We start from the raw sequence: 18,388 nt of genomic DNA on the forward strand, positions 1-18,388 counted from the left end.
GTGTCAAGGGCCAGGTAAAGATCACCCCACAGTGAGTGGCTCAGTTACGTGCCCTGCCACCTGTGCAGCCGTGGGCAAGCTGCATAGTCCCAAGGAGCCCAGTTTCCCCCCAGCTGGCAGCTGCAGACAAGGAAGGGGCTGGCTTGTGCAGGTGAGGAAGCTGAGCAGGCCCTAGCCAGCTGGGGAGGACTTGCCTCTGAGAGAGGCAATGGTAAACTCCCTCTGAATACCACTTACTATGAAATCCCTATTCATGGGATCCCCTCTAAGCAGGGGATCTCGAACTTTCTATCCCCAGGGCTCACTTGAGAGGGCTAAAAATTACTCAGGCCCACTAGTCACAAAATGTACAGTGACACAGCCAGCCACAAAATGGTGGTAGATGGAGGCCGGCATACTCACCTGACACTTACTGATGTTATTTTCCTATTGATATTGAATCCCTCTTTGGCAATTGGTAAATTGTTTGCCACAACTCTTTCCTTGTGGCAGAGAGTTTCATAGTTCAGGTTTCCACAAACTAAATGCAGACAGTGGCTCTGGAGTATTTTGCTACCACCCCATACGGAGCTAAAAGGACCAGGGAGGAGCAAAGTAGCTGTGAGCTCCTCTCCAGGAGCCAGCCCATTTGTGTGGTCCTGAGAAGCCATAGTTTGGTTTATCATGACATGTGAACCAGGCAGTGAATTTTTTACTCATCTCCTGGAATTTCTTCTCCCCTTCTACTTTCACCCTTAGTTTGTTCCCCCCTAACTGCCAGTTTCTTTCATCTCTCATACCTGAATGTTTTACATTCATTTCTTCCTCCTATAACAGCTTTCTTTTCTTACCCCCTTATTCTCTATTCCCATATGTTGATGATGATGATGATTCCTTTATTTCTCTTTCTGTTTTCCTTCAATGCCCCCTCTGGCTCTTCCCCCCTGAGAAGAGGGAGGGGAGGCTTCCTGACTCATTAGGAGATCAGGCAGGAAGAAAGAGGGCTGGAGTGTGAAGCTGAAGGGCCAGAAAACACAGTCCCAGCCCCAGCCACTTCTCCTTTTCCTCTCTCTTAGTCCATCCCTCCTGTCCTTTCCTTCCTCCTTTCTTCATACTTTGCAGCAGCAGGCTACTCTTTCTTTCTTTCTTTCTTTCTTTCTTTCTTTCTTTCTTTCTTTCTTTCTTTCTTTCTTTCTTTCTTTCTTTCTTTCTTTCTTTCTTTCTTTCTTTCCCCTCCAACTTTGCATGGTATAGTCTTGCTCCCTGACCAACTCCCACTTCCAAATATGCCTATGCACTGTGCATATGGGACTGTCCCACCAAAAGGCTATGATGTGATCAGGGGATGGGCTGTGGCACTGAGGCTCATTGGTGGTTCTTAGCCCATAGTTTGAGAAACTCTACCCAAAAGGACACCCACTTTTTCAAAAATAAAGCAACTGCAATTCACAAGCCAAATGAAATACATTAGAACAGGCCTACACCCTACAGTGTGCAGATTGAGACTCCCTCTTTGCTGATTTGTGGAGAGAGTTTTTTATTTCCAAACATCCCTTCTCATCTATTTTTAGAAATAGCTCAGACCATCCAAAATGGGGGTAGGAAAAGGGGGTGGTATTCAATGTTAGTCAGAGTTAAACCCATTGAAGGTAATAGACACGACTAACTTAGGTTCATTGATTTAAATGGATCTACTCTGAGTGAGAATTAATGAAGTATGACCCAAGGTCTTTCTCAATATCTGCTAGTGTTCCTGAGACTGCTGGGAGGGACCAAGCTTTGGGTGCTGTTACTGCCAGACTCGGCAAGGAAAAGTAGAGATAAAGAGGGGCGGAAAAGGAAAAGAACAAATACTGAAGAAGGAAAAGGGAGGGCAGTTGAGAAATGGGAGTGTCAAGCAACCTGTGAGGTGATGAAGAAATAGAATAAGATAGTTATTAGATAGGGATGCATAGGGACCTATAATGCAGAGGGAAAAGATTGATGGATGCCATGGATTACAGAGACAAAAAGAGTAACAGAGAGAGAGATTTAGAGAGGAAAGAGGAAAAGAAAATCATAGAATCATAGAGTAGTAGAGTTGGAAAGGGCCTATAAATGTTTGGTATTTTAAAAATATAAAATGAAATAGGAACTAAGTTTCGTGGTCCTATTTCTTAGCAGAGATATAAAAATGCAAGCAGCAGAGTGAAATAAAACCAGTCCACACCTTCCCTAGGCACAAATAACAACAGACACAATCTTCTTAGGTAAAAGATAAAGAATATTTACTCATGACCTTTCATATGTTCAGAAACATAGGTTCTAGCTTAGATGAAAGAAAAGTAGAAGTCTTAGTCCATCTTAGTCTTCAGTAGTGATGCTCTCAGCATCTGCCATGCGGCCTCTCCCAGAGGTAAAAAGATCAGCAATGGAGAATATGCTGGAATCTCCAGGACAAAGGAGGAGGAAGCCAGGTAACTAATCCCACCCATTAGGAAGTTACATCATGGTAAACAGGTACATGGGATATTTCCCCAAATATCCCTTAAAGTGAACATGCAAGTTTGCCTATTCCAACAATAAGACCATCAAGTCCAACCCCTTGCTCAATGCAGGAATCCCAAGTTATAGCATAACCGACAGGTAGCTGTCCAGCTGTCTCTTGCATGCTTCCAGTGCTGGAGAGCCCACCACCTCCCTAGGTAATTGGTTCTATTATTGTATGGCTCTAACAGTTAGGAAGTTTTTCTTGATGTTTATTCATAATCTGGCTTCCTGAAACTTGAGCCTATTATTCCATGTCCAGCACTCTTTGATGATCGAGAAGAGATCCTGGCCCTCCTCTGTGAAACTTTATCAATATAGATGCTCTGTTTTATGATGGTGCACTAGTATTGAGGTATGCAAGAGCCAATTCTCAGGGGCTTCAGTTTGTGTAGGTCTCCTGCCAGCCTGCATGCCTGGTGGGGATGACTGCAGGCCCAGGAGGATCTATACTCTCTACCTAGTCAGCAACCTGTACCATTTCACACATAGCACAGTGACAAACCATTCAAGGCTCCTTGATGAGTATATGTATATGATACACATGTTTGGTGAATTCATATTGTTCTATTTTAGGTGTACACATTTAAAAAATATAATGTGTGAAGTGCTCCTCACAGCAGGGCGTTTTGAGAGGAAAAGATCCTGGAAAACTTTGCAGAGGTGCCTTCTGTGCATAATAATGACAAACTAGCAAAACAGGCATTTACTGTGAGAACATAACTAAAGTTTGCTTGGCAGCAGGTTTTGGGTAAAATCCAGCTTGGAATATGTGCCAAATAAGAAACAAAAAAACACTGGTTCTGAAGAAAAGCCTAATTTCTAATTAAGCAAAACATTTTTCCAAAATATTGTTATTAAAGGATTGCTTCGTTTGACATTATTAGAGCTGATAGGATGAGAGGAGTTCTCTTGAGATCATCAGAAAATATGATCAGTATACAAAGATTTATTGGTGAACCTGGGAACAGAAAACTTCCCTGGCACTGAGCAATTTATGCCAAAGCCATCATCTGGTGTTTTCAATATTTATCTCCTGGAGATTTGCTTAAATTCTTGTGACAGGTTTTCTGGGTGGAAATGAAATGAAATGATGACTAACAGAGTAAACTTACACTTGAATTACACTAGCAGGAAGGGAGATCTGCCACCACTCTGTCAGCAGAATGACCACCATATCCTATGCCTATTTAGCTTAGAAGGGGAGGGTGGAACACACAACATGGAAAATACAAAATTTCCTAAAAACAACAGATACTTCCCCGGCAATCTGTGAAACATCACCATTCTTCCCTCTTCCCTAATCAGGGGCTAAGCCAGGATGATATCCACATACCACCTCCACATGGAGGGAGCCAAGCCATACGGACCAAGTCTATCGTATTGTCACCCTCCAAAATGCAAGAAACGCAGAACCAGATAACGGTCACAGGCACAGCCAAGGGAACTCTGTAGCCCTGCCTTATAAAACAGCCACAGACCCAACAAAGAAGCTTAATAGCTTGGGACCAGTTTACTTGTGATACTGCCTATCCTATATGTACCCACTCGAGCTCTGCAGAACAGGCACTGTTACAGGTGCCACCCAATACATTTGTATGAAATTGTTCTTTTAGTGTGGCAGCACCTACTCTTTGGAACTCCCTGCCTACTGACATCAGGCAGGTGCCTTCACTGTATTCCTTTTGGCACCTGCTTAAAACGTTTCTGTTTAGGCAACCCTTTACAGACACAGAGTTTATGTGGGAACCAGATTTACTCACGCAATGTCTCCTGTTCCCAGACCTCACATCATCCTTTGCTTACTTGGACAACTGAAGGACCAATACGGAATATGTTAAACCTGCACAATTGACACTCCAGGATAGCAAAAGGATGCCCCAGAAATATATTTATTATGGCATAAGCTTTTATGAACTAGAGTCCACTTAATCAATTGTTATTCTGAGTTGGTAGACGTATGCCGGAATCCATATACATAAACACTTATGCCATAATAAACTTGTTAGTCTTTAACATGCTATAAAACAGTTGCTTTTGCTGTAACAGACTTTGTTTGGAAATCGTTTCAGAAGAAAAGGTATCGGCTCTCATCCCAGTCGTTTTTTAAAAAACGTTTGAAACAGCAGCATAGCACAATGCACAAAACACCTTCTTTTACCTGTGGACAGGATATTTCATTACTGGGGCTTGATCATGGTTTTGTGGGAGTATCGCATGCAATGCAACAAGAGCATCCTTATTTTAGAGTGCAAAATAATCCTTTGCATCACTTCTGTATATATAAGTGCATGCTGAAAATCCGTCATGTTCTGTCTTGTCCTTCCCCCTTGCCTGCCCTCCCTCTATCCCTCATATCTGAAGTGGATTTCAGTGTGGGAAGCTTCATTATCAGAAGAAAGTTTAAGAACCTTTGATTGGGAGATGTTCCAATGATATGCATATAGTTACAGTCCTAATACCACTGAAATCAATAACATGATTCCCATAGGTCTTAATTAGTTTCTCAGAGTTAAATGTTTTGTTCTTATTAATTGTTTTCTTGTGGATCATGCCCATTGCGTTCCAACAGAATCTGTTGAAATCTGGATTGTGTTAAACAGAGTGCTTCCATTTGATTAACTAATTAATAAAAGAACCAGTTAATTGATTACATTGACAAATGAATAAGAACAATCATTCTGAAGCAGAAAGCATACTTTGTTTTTATATAGCGCTCAGGTGTGTCATAGCATGCATGTTATCAGAAGAGGCATTCCTGTTTGTTTGAGAGAAGTGGGAATGCCTTTTTAAAGATGATACTGGTCATGTGCAGTTATTATTATTTACATTTTAAAATAATTGCTTTTTCAATTCTTAGCATCTTTAGTAAATTTAAAAAATTAATTGGTTAATCTAACTAATCAATGGATTGACCATTGCAAACCTAACTGTTTTACAAAGAATAAACAGAGCCACTCCAGTCTAGCAACTTCTTGCAGACATAGGAGCGTCAATGCACTAATGAGGTTCACTCCCTCACAGACTCTCGTTCACTTGAATGGAGAAACAACCTTTCCATAGACACAGGGATATGAATGCAGAGCTGGCCCCTGATGTGAATAAGGAAGCCCAGTTGTGACAGAGCTTCAGATGTGGGGCAGATTACACATAGAGTTTTTGGGAGGGAGAGCAGTTGGGAGCACAGATGTACACAACTAAGGATTTCACAGCTCAGACAAAAATCCAATTAACAATTCGTCTTTTGAGTCTGCAATTAACAAAATAACGGATTTATCATACTGAGTAAATGACAGATGCTTTCAGCTCTCATTTTAGTGGATACCAATTTACACCTGTGTAAGTGAAAGAAGAATGTTTCTTTGATAATGCCAGTAAGGAATTGAATAAACATTTGGAATGTAATCTCTTCAGCAACAAAGTTCATCCTCTTGTTATGCAAATATCCCTAGTGATCAAGAACTGAAAAACAGAGAAAAAGAGAAGTGCAGCAATTATTCACAAGCACCAGCTGCCCTCCAAAAGCGCTATTAACTAAAAATGAGTGGGCGTATAAGCTACAGTTGCTGTGCTCTTATTTCACTAAAACTGACCATCTTTAACGTTGGTTATTTTAATACTTTGGAAGGCTAGCCTTATTATGGAGAGACCTTTGCTGACCTTTAACAAAGGCAATGACAAGTTTGCTTGATTTTAATAGCGAGTTTCTCAAGGTTTTTTTTAACTTTGACATTTTCCATTAATAAAGCAAATTTAGGACCGTTACATATTCAGTAATTTCCAAGATGAATAATATTTATGTTTATGAAAGCACATCATCACATTTTAGAAATGTATTTACTTATTTTGCTTAAATGTTGGAACATTGTTGTTCAGTGTGTCAACCATGCCTCCTTTCAGCTAAGAGCGGGCTGGGTTTCCACCAGAGGGCTATGTCTCTTTATATCTACAAACAAATCAGACAGGCTCAGATTTAGCTTGGGGAACTCTACAGGCTGAATCACAACAAAGGAAGAGAGATCCTACGCATCAAGATATTCCTGTGAGGATAGACCAGCAATAGAGGGACAGTGGGGTTTCCAGGCATTGTTGGCTTGTGTTTCCCATTTCAAATAATGGTGTTTTCTTTATTTTATTTCTTAATAAAAGAGATTAAGTTAAGCCACATATCTTTGATTAAAGATGTCTAAAGTAAAATGTCCTTTTAAAAAATGTAAATTGTTTAAATCATCCAGTAAAGAGGGAAAAAGTACCTTAGTGTATCAGAATGTAGGAAGCTGATATAGTATGTGCTGTTAAGGAAGTGAATTAAAGGTCATTTACATTTTTCATGTCTTCCGAATTAAACCAAGGCAGTAGCTGCAATAATCTCAAGAAAAACAATGTGGGTACATACAGACTCCTCTAACAATCAAGAGGGAAGGTGGTTAATAGTAGAACTTGGTTCTAAGGATATCATAATTGTAGTGATTTATGTGCCCAATTATATAACAATGGATTTTTCCCCCGCCAAGCTTATGATGGAAATTGAAACATTTAAAGAAGGGGAATTTATATTGACCAGAGACTTTAATTTTGTCTTGGATCCTCAAAAAGATAAATCCACAAAGAGAAACAAATTTCAACACCATCCCCAGAGGGTTTTTTTAAAAAAATATCTTGGTTAAACAATGGAGATCAGTAGATGTTTGGAGGCATAAGAATTAGATAAGGATTATATCTTTTTATCTTCTAGGTCTTATTCATATTCAAGGATCAATTATATATTTTCCTCCCTGCGCCTCTTTTTATTTGGAATGTTAGCAAACATAAGAACTATAATAAATATGGTAGTCTGTGCATTGAGGCAAACTCCAGTGTTGGTCCTGTTTAATGTGACTGAAGAAAATATCCCCCATAATTGGAAAACATTAATAATAATTATGTTAATTGCAGCAAATGTTGTTTGGGCACATAAATGGAAAAATCCACAAACTCCATCTATTACGGAATGCCTATTGAAATGTCTTGGGATGTCAGAAATGGACAAATTGATCCATTTAGTACATATAAGAAACTGATATTTTCAGTTTGGGAAGTTTGCAGAGATGGACATGCTTTCTTACATGTTGAAGTGGAACTGAAAATATAATGCTTGAAAGACATTTATTTTTGTAAACAATGGTTCTTATAGTTTATACTACATATTACTTGATAAAATAAAAGGACATCTTAGGCATGAAATCCTTTGTCTGTCTAATTGCATATGTTGATGTATCAAAATATAGTTCTATTACCTGTATATAAGGGCCTCTTTGCACATTAAATATTTGTGTATACAAGAAGATATTAAGAGCATAAGAACATAAGAATAGCCTGCTGGATCAGGTTAACAGCCCATCTAGTCCATCATCCAGTTCTCACAGTAGCCAACCAGATGCTTGTGGGAAACCCGCAAGCAGGGGCGTCACTACCGGGTTGCGGAGGGTGCGGCCCGCACCCGGATGTCACCATGAGGGGGGTGACAGCCAGAGCCGCCCCGCCCCGTGCCGTTGCCCGGCAAGGCTGCTCCAACTCCTCCTCGGATGCGGGCGGCCAGGCAGGCAAGACCAGGAGCAGCATCGGCGGGGTGAGGGAGGCGCGCCGGCGTTCCCAGGCCTTCTCCAGCTGGGTGCCCCTCCGGCGCATGCCCTCCCAGGGGCGTGGATGGGGTGGCTGGCCTCAAGTGCGCACATACATGAGCACACATACAAGCCCAGCCACCTCATCCATGCCCCTGGGAGGGCGCGCACCGGAGGTCTGCACCCCCCCGCACTCCTGCTAGTGATGCCACTGCCCACAAGCAGGACCTGAGCACAGGTGCACTCTCCCCTCCTGCAGATTACAGCAACTGGTATTCAGAAGTATACTGCCTATGACTGTGGAGGAGGGCATAGCCATTGTGGTAGTAGCATATGGTACCTGTCAAAGACTTGTCCCCCTGGGGTCCCTTGTCCTTAGTTCCCCAAGGGGGGGGTCTTTGCTTCTGAGAACAGTCCTGCCCCTCTGGGCCGCTGCTTCCAGGCAAACTCTCCCTCTTTCAGGAGTAATTACTTCCGTAGTAACTGCCACCACCCTTCTGGCTAGGTTCCTTTCTCTGAGGGAAGGGACCTCAGAACCCAATGTGAATTCCAAGGGATTAACCCTTGTTAACTAACAGTAACAGTAGTGTTCAGCAGTCAAAGGACTAGATTTAAAATCCTCAGTTCCAAGCCAACACACAACATTTATAAAAGAGAATTTATTTAAACGTAAATGAGTTGGTATTTACAAAAGAGAGCAGAGGTTTGTTTCCTTAAAGATAATCCCCCACAGATGGGTAACACGAGGCACATTGGCATGACAATAGGGGAGAGGTTCAATTCAGACAAAGGAATACAACAAAATTCTTTCTAAGCTAAGATCCTATACTTACAATAGAGTAGACCCTATTCCTCCAGTAGAACAGTTGGGTTCCCAAACAGCTTTCTCTGTCGTATGTCAGCGAGTCGAGGTAGATGGCAAGAGGGAACTCTCCTTGGAAGTTTATCCTTCCCTTTTTATGGAGTTTAACAGTCAGCAAAGAGGGGGGAAAGCAAACAGTGATCTCCCACCTCTGCAGGGTCTACTCCTTTGAAGCCTTTGAAGATAAGGGACTCATCCGGCCTCACTCAGGGGTTCTGATCTACACACCCTTTCTTCCTGACTTCTAATCCCAGGAAGCTGATAAGGAATAATAGCTAGGGATCAATTACATCCCCCTGCCCAGGTTGCAAATTGCCTGCCTGACACAGAGCTGCGGATTTCCCCCCATGGGGAGTCTTAGTTAATCATGGGTTCCCAGAATCCTCTCTGGTGGCCCATTCCACCTTGACCAAAGTTAGCTATTCTTGACAGTACTGTTATCCTTCATGAATTTTTCTGAAAATGGAAATGGACTGCCTTCAGGTCGATTCTGACTTATGGCAACCCAATGAATAGGGTTTTCATGGTAAGTGGTATTCAGAGGGGGTTTACCATTGCCTTCCTCTGAGGCTGAGAGGCAGTGACTGGCCCAAGATCACCCAGTGAGCTTCATGGCTGTGTGGGGATTCGAACCCTAGTCTCCCAGGTCATAGTCCAACACCTTAGCCACTAAACCACACTGGATCTCTGAATTTGTCTAAACCTCCAAATTGGTGGCCATCACTGCCTCCTGTGGGAGTGAGCGCCATAGCTCAGCTATATGCTCCGTGAAGAAGTACTTAATTTTGTCCATCCTGAATCTTTCAATACTCAGCTTCATTAGATATCCATGAGTTCTAGCGTTACGATAAAGGGAGAAAAGATTATGTCTATCCACTTTCTAATTTTATAGTTTTATACACTTCAATCTTGTCACCTCTTACTCACCTTTTTTTCTAAATTAAAAAGCCTCAACTACTGCAACCTTTCCTCCATCCCCTTTATCATCTTGCTTGCCCTTTTTGAACCTTTTCCAATTTTATAATATGCTTTTTGAGGTGAGGCAACCAGAACTCTACACAGTATTCCAAATACGGTTGCACCATAGATTTGCATAATGGCATTATGACATCAGAAGTTTTGTTTTCAATACCTTTCCTTATGATCCCTAGCATGGAATTTGCATTTTTCACAGCTGCCACACACTGGGTCAACATCTTCATTGAGCTATCCACTATGATCCAAAGGTCTCGTTTCTGGTCCGTCACTGCCAGGTCAGACCATATAAGCATATATGTGAAATTAAGATTTTTTGCCCTGACATGCATCCCTTATACTTGCTCATATTAAATTGCATTTGACATTTTACTACCTATTCACTCAGTTTGAAGAGGTCCTTTTGAAGCTCTTCACAGTCTCTTTTTGTTTTAATGAACAATCTAGTATCATCAGCAAACTTGGCCACCTCGCTGCTCACAACTAACTCTAGATCATTTATGAACACCTTAAAAAGCACAGGTCCCAATACCAATCCTGGGGAAACTCCACTGACAGAACTGTCCATTTATTCTTACTCTTTGTTTCCTGCTACATAACCAATTTCTGATCCACAAGAGGACCTCTCCTCTTATTCAATTACTATTAAGTTTGCTCAGGAGTCTTTGGTGAGATACCTTGTCAAAAGCTTTTTGAAAGTTCAAGTACACTATATCAACCAGATCTATATGCTTGCTGACACCATCAAAGAACTCTAATAGGTTAGTGGGACAACACTTACCCTTACAGAAGCCATGCTGGCTCTGCTTTAGCAAGACTTGTTCTTCCATATGCTTGGTTATTTTATCTTTAATAATACTTTCCACCAGTTTTCCTGGGACAGACATTAAGCTAACCGGCCTGTAATTTAAAATATTATTTTTTAAATTAATTACAGATGTATTTACTTTTGTGCACTTAGGGAGGCCTCCAAATATGTATAATGCTTATTTTTGGGTGGCCCTATTTTGCTTCCAAACTGATAAGACACTCAGCCACTTGTGTTCAGCGCTTTGTTGTTGTTATGTGCCTTCAAGTTGATTATGACTTATGGCGACCCTGTGAATCAGTGACCTCCAAGAGCATCTGTCATTAATCATTGTCCCAGCGTTATTGTCTTTTCTAGTCAATCATGTCTTCTCATGATGTGTCCAAAGTATGATAACCTCAGTTTCATCATTTTAGCTTCTAGTGATAGTTCTGGTTTAATTTGTTCTAACACCCAATTATTTGTCTTTTTCGCAGTCCGTGGTATGTGCAAAGCTCTCCACCAACACCACATTTCAAATCAGTTTTTTCACTGTCCAACTTTCACATCCATACATAGAGATCAGGAAAACCATGGCCTGACTGATCCTGACATTAGTGTCCGGTGATACATCTTTGCATTTGAGGACCTTTTCTAGTTCTCTCATAGCTGCCCTCCCCAGTCCTAGCCTTCTTCTGATTTCTTGACTATAGTCTCCATTTAGGTTAATGACTGTGCTGAGGTATTGATAATCCTTGACAAGTTCAATGTCCTTGTTGTCAACTTTAAAGTTACATAAATCTTCTGTTGTCATTACCTTAGTCTTTTTGGTGTTCAGCTATAGTCCTGCTTTTGTGCTTTCGCCTTTAACTTTCATCAGCATTCATTTCAAATCATTACTGGTTTCTGCTAGTAGAAAGGTATCGTCTGAATGTCTTAAAATATTGATATTTCTCCCTCCAATTTTCACACCTCCTTCATCTTGGTCCAATCCTGCTTTCCGTATGATATATTCTGCATGTAGATTAAACAAATAGGGTGATAAAATACACCCCTGTCTCACACCCTTTCCGATGGGGAACCAATCACTTTCTCCATATTCTGTCCTTACAGTAGCCTCTTGTCCAGAGTATAGGTTGAGCATCAGGACAATCAGATGCTGTGGCACCCACATTCTTTTTAAAGCATTCCATGGTTTTTCATGATCCATACAATCAAAGGCTTTGCTGTAATCTATAAAGCACAGGGTAATTTCCTTCTGAAATTCCTTCGTCTGTTCCATTATCCAGTGTATGTTTGCAATATGATCTCTGGTGCCTCTTCCCTTTCTAAATCCAGCTTGGATATCTAGCATATGGTAAGAGCCTTTGTTGTAGAATCTTGAGGATTACTTTCCTTGCATGGGATATTAAGGCAGTAGTTCGATAATTACTGCATTCCCTGGGATCTCCTTTCTTTGGGATTGGGATATATATTGAATGCTTCCAGTCTTTGGGTCATTGTTTAGTTTTTCATATTTCTTGACAGATTTTTGTCAAAATGTGTACAGATTCAGTCTCGGTAGCTTGTAACTACCCTATTGGTATGCCATCTTTTCCTGGTGATTTGTTTCTTCCAAGAATTTTAAGAGCAGCTTTCACCACACATTCTAAAATTTCTGGTTCTTCATCGTATGGTTCCTCCATGAATGAATCTGTCATCCTTGCATCTCTTTTATAGAGTTCTTCAGTGTATTGCTTCCATCTTCCTTTTATTTCATCTCGGTCGGTCAGTGTGTTTCCCTGTTGATTATTCAACATCCCTACTCCTGGTTTAAATTTCCCTTTCCTTTCTCTAATCTTTTGGAATAGGGCTTTTGTTCTACCCTTTTTGTTGTCCTCTTCTATTTCTATTTCTATTTCTATAACTATTGTAATAGTTCTCTTTGTGCCTACATACTAGTCGCTGTATTGTTGCATTTAGGGTTCTAACAGTGTTTGTCTCCTTTAGCTTTTGCTTTCCTTTTCTTTTTAACCATTTTAACAGTTCCTTCAGTCATCCATTGAGGCCTTTCTCTCTTTTTGAGTAGAGGTATTGTCTTTTTGCATTCTTCCCTGATAATGTCTCTGACTTCACTCCATATTTCTTCTGGTTCTCTGTCAACTAAGTTTAAAGCCCCAAATCTGCTCCTTATTGATCTTTATATTCTTCTGGGATGTTATTTGAATAGGATTTTGGCATTGTGATTGCTTTATTGTTCTTCTTTAACTTTACTCTGATTTTTTGATATTACCAGTTCCTGATCTGTAGCACAGTCTGCTCCTGGTCTTGTTTTTGCAGAAAGTATGGAACTTCTCCATCTTCTGCTACCAATTATATAATCAATTTGATTCCTATATTGACCATTTGGTGATGTCCATGTGTACAGTTGTCTTTTTGGTTGCTCAAAAAATGTGTTTGCAAACAACAAATTATTGGCTTCACAGAATCCAATAAATCTTTCTCCTGCTTCATTTCTGTCTCCTAAGCCCCATTTCCCCACAATTTCTAGTTCTCCTCTGTTCCCTACTTTTGCATTCCAGTCCCCCATGATTATCAGTGTATCTTGTTTTGGTGTGTGATCATTTTCTTCCTGTACTTCTGCATAAAATCTCTCCAATTCTTCTTCTTCTGCATTTGCCGTTGGATCGCAGACTTGGATGATGGTTACATTAATAGGTTTCCCGTTTAATCTCATTGATATCACTCATTCAGACCTTGCATTATAGCTCCTAATTGCTTTTGCTACATCACTTCTCACTATTAAAGCAACCCCGTTTCTTCTTAATTTCTCATTGCCACCACACAAGAAAGACTCGTGACACAAGATTGGAATAATGTTATATTTATTAAATATAACATACGAAATCCAAAACAAGACAGCCAATCCTTCAAATATAAATTACTTCGGGCAGGTGAGGCTAAACCTAACTACTTGGGACTACGCTCCCACCTTCTAAAGGCATCAGTTCTCATAATTGCATAACTCCAGAGTCAAGGATGTGGGTGGACTCCTCCCTCCTTGCTCTTGGAGCCATGTGTATGGTTCCAACCTCCACACCATGGCCCCGCCGTACAGGCGTTCACCACGATGCGCAAGCCAGTCCCACAAGGACACTACCCAGATCCCCACCAGACATGAAGCCCTGATGGTTCCCTGGGGAGTGCCCCTTTTTCAGGATGCCTTAACCACCTAAATATAATCCCCATATACCTCACCTGCCTGAATTCTATGCCACAAGAGGGGATCAGCTAAAGCTTGGTCCCCTCAACCCAAAGAGGATAACAAGCCCCTTAAACCCTTCATGAGATCATCCAAAAACAAATTGCACCCTTGCTCTGAAAGATGAACCCCATCCCCTCGAAATAAATGTGGGGCATGGAACCTAATCCCATCATGGGAAATAAATGCCCCACCAAGCGACAGGACCAAAGCCCTGATCTTTCTATTAACCCATTTCCTGGATCTATCGATCCTATTGGGATGAAAAGCACCCCTCCACACCCTTCTGACTAGCATATCAGACCACACAATTATAAGGTGGGGATGTGAACTAATAAGCCACGTGAGATCACGCGTGACCTTGAGCAGCAAATCCAATCCAGGACGCTGCACAAGATCATTTCCCCCCAAATGAATTAACAATATATGTGGCCGATCATCCGAAGACATAATCGGACACACAGAAGGCAAAAACGCATCCCATAACATGCCCCTCCGGGCTACCCAACGAACTGTAGCTGTGGCAGAAAGCTGCAATTGAGTACCATAAGCTGACGAAGATGCCCACCACTGACCCAAAACAAAATTGAGTGGCCACACAAAACGATCTTCACCGGAAGTGGGAGGCTTAGCAAACCTGAGAAAACAAAAACAAAATACAATTATTAAAACCTGACATAAGATTTAAATGCATCGGAACGCCATCTTCCAATCGCCTGTATATCGCAAACGCTCATGCCCACGAGGGCCGCGGCCATAGCCGCACCAATCCGGAAGGAATGCAGCCCATAGACTCCAGCATCGCGACCACTGGCCAACAAGGCCCGCCGAACAACGGCCCAAAATTGAAATTCAGTCAGGGCAGAACCGTCTGCATGTATAAACAGATAACGCTGGCCCGCTGGCCGGATAGACAGAAATTGCTGCATTGCAGCCACAGGGCACAATTCTGAGACCTGGCAACTGCATAAAAACACAATACTGCCACGGCCTTTTTGATCGGTCTTAGAGACACGTAGGGAAAACCTGACTATATCGGCACCTAATGTGCAATCGCCGAAGCATAAGGCTCGATAGGACACATCACGCTTAGAGGGGGCCAATACTTCACTAGGGCGAAAAGCACCGTAAAACATTGTCAGAGTTACTGCGGCGAACAGGTGCGACTCATACTGGGATGAGCATAAAGTACGAAACAAAGCCAGGATCTGGAGGAGGACATCGGGCGTGATTGGCCTCCTCCGGTCAGCGGCCCTGGGAGCGGAACGCGACCAACCCTCAAGCACCTTTCTGACCCTAAAATCTACAGAATGATCCGGCAGCCCCCGTGCCTTAGATATAAAGGCCAGCGCCGAGAGGTGACCGGCAATAGTGGAAACAGAATTATTTTGCCCTTTTAGAAATATCATAAACTGCAATAGGTGCTCCACAGGAATAGGCCACGCCAAAAGCAACTCCTTGCTGATGTGAAAACTCTGGAACTTAGCGAATGAATGCTTATATGCATTTTGAGTACTGGGAGCAAGAGCAGCAGCAATCGCAATCCCAACTTCTAGTTGCCAAGGTTCCACAGGAAAGGTGGGATTGGTACAGGATCCAATACCGCTCCAGGTGCAAGCTCCCGAAAACGCGCCATCTGTAAGCGGGAAAGGGCATCAGCAATGGAGTTTAGTAAACCTGGAACATGCCTGGCCAGGAATAAAATATTAAAGCGCAAACATTGCAAGACAAAGGCACGCACTAAGCGCATAACGCAAGGAGACCTAGAAGTTTGGGCATTAATAACGCAAACAGTGGACCAATTATCACACCAGAAGCGCACTGAGCGATTCTGAAATTCCAATGGCCAGATATGAACTGCTACTACTATTGGAAAAAATTCCAAAAATGTCAAATTGGAAGTAATTCCGTTAGCCCACCAGCTGGCAGGCCATTGCTCAGCGCACCATTGGGATCTAAATATTACTCCAAAACCAATGCCGCCAGCAGCATCAGAATGCACCTGCAATTCTGCCTCCAATAACAATTCCTCCCGCCAAAAGGAAAGGCCATTGAAATCCATCAGGAAGTCAAGCCACATGTGCATATCCGCTCTCATTCCAGCTGTGATCCTAATGAAATGAAAACGAGAGTGAACACCCTTCATGGCATCAGATAAACACCTGAGGAATGCACGGCCGGGTGAAATGACTTTGGAAGCAAAAACTAAATGACCCACAAGCTCCTGTAAACGAGCCAATGTGAGTTTTTTCAACCCAAGAATGGATCGAAGCAGTTGGCGCAGGACAACCAACTTATCAAGCGGCAAACGTGAAGACTGAGCTACTGTGTCCAGCTGGATACCTAAGAAAATAAAGGGAAGTAGAAGGGCCCTCCGACTTTTCAGGAGCTAATGGTACTCCCAGTTCCTCAGCTAAAGTGGTAAAAGACTGCATCAAATATAGGCATTGAGAAGACCCAGCCGGCCCTTCAAATAAAAAATCATCGAGATAATGAGCAGAGAAGGAGGACGAGGCTTTCCTCCGCAATGCCCATTCAAGAAACGTGCTGAATGCTTCGAAAGCGGCACAAGACACGGAACAACCCATTGGCATAGCCCTATCTACGTAAAACTGGCCTTGGAATTTAAAACCAAGTAAATCGACATCATCAGGATGTACTGGTAGGAGGCGAAAAGCTGATTTTATATCACACTTTGCCATTAAAGCACCCCTACCAGCCCTTCTAACTACTCTCACTGCCTTGTCGAAAGAAGTATATTTAACTGATGCATGTAACGAAGAAATGCCATCATTAACAGAGTCCCCTTTTGGATATGATAAATTATGGATAAGCCGGTATTCACCAACCTGCTTCTTAGGCACTATACCTAACGGGGAAATCCGCAAATTTTCCAAAGGCGGATAGGGAAAGGGGCCTGAAATACGGTCGGCAATTATCTCCTTATTGAGCTTAGCCAACACAACATGTGCCAAATTACTAAGAGATGGCTGGTTGACTACTGATGTAGCAATCCTAGGACCCACAAAGGGTATGCGGAAACCAACCGAAAAACCCTGGAGTATGAAACTAGCCGCTTGCCTATTGGGATAACACTCCAACAGCTTAGCCAAAGGAGCCAGCTTGACCGGGCTACTGGCCTTGCGACGTACCGCCGCTGTTGCCAGAACCGCGTTTGGGCTGTTGATGCTCCCCTGTGCCCTGTCGAGCCATACGTGCCTTCTGGCATGAGGAGCTGGGGTGGTTGCCATTGCACAGTGCACAGACGTGCCTGAACCTACAAGGGCGTCTAAGGCATCTACCAGTGCTATTGAATGTCCAGCAGACATGCTGGGACTGAACCCAATGCCCGCCTTGGCTGGAGCCAGAGGCAGAAGCCTGCACGCGTGCTAGTAAATGCCCACTATCGGCCCTATCGCCCAAAGTAGGCCTGGCGGGGGTCATAGATCGCAGCCAAAGACCAGCATGCTCAACATCCCAACGAAGGGTGGGATCCAATGCCGCCCTTTGCCTGAAATTCTCGCCCTACCACAACCAAGCGGTTCCAGAGAATTCCCTAAAGGCACGATGCACAATGTCCTGATATTTTATCATGGACAAGGCCCTAGTCGGATAAGCCTGTGTCATAACGCCCATATAAATAGTATAGGCGTTCAACCAGTTAGGCCACACACGATCGACCCTCCATTTAATAGCAGCCTCACGCTCTTTAACATCTTGCCCGTCCTTAGGCTTTGTTTCATTTTCACGAAACAGAAGAGAGAACAAATCAATGTACTCTCCACGCCAAATGTTTTCTTTTGTTCCTAATGTTAAATGGTCACCCAAAGGGAGCGATGTATCGCCTTGAGGGTAAACTCCCTGAGAAAGAGGTAAATAGGTGGGCAACTGAGAAGGGGAGGCCAAAGACTGCTGCCAGGGGAACACTGCAGAAGCAGGCCAAGGGAGCTGTGGGTGCTCAGGCACCAACACCCCCCCCGTGAATACCGCTGGGTGTGATGAGTCTACCTGCAAAGGAGAACCCGTGGTTGAGAAATCCCGATAAAGGACACTGGAAGCCTGTACATGTGTATCATGCGGTTGTAAATGTTGCACACCTGTATGAGCAGCAGGAGAAGCAACCACAGACGATGTGGGAAAACCTGAAGCACCAGGGATGAGTGTGGCAGGAGCAGCAGGAACAGGAAGCTGCACTTGCAAAGGCCCTGCAGCCAGCGGGGCTGAAACAGTGGTCGAAGAAGTAGCGGTCTGAGGAGCAGGCAAACCAGCTGAAGGCGTATGCACTGACGTATCATCAGGAGGCGCTGCAGCTTCCAGCACACCGATCCTAGAAACTAAATCAGCGAGAATACGAGATTTAGGCAACTTGGAAGCCAACCTAGCAGATTTCTTACCTGCAGGGGCGGAACTAGGACCCG

The sequence above is a fragment of the Rhineura floridana genome, chromosome 10 (assembly GCF_030035675.1).
Source record: "Rhineura floridana isolate rRhiFlo1 chromosome 10, rRhiFlo1.hap2, whole genome shotgun sequence".
Taxonomy (NCBI): Eukaryota; Metazoa; Chordata; class Lepidosauria; order Squamata; family Rhineuridae; genus Rhineura; species Rhineura floridana.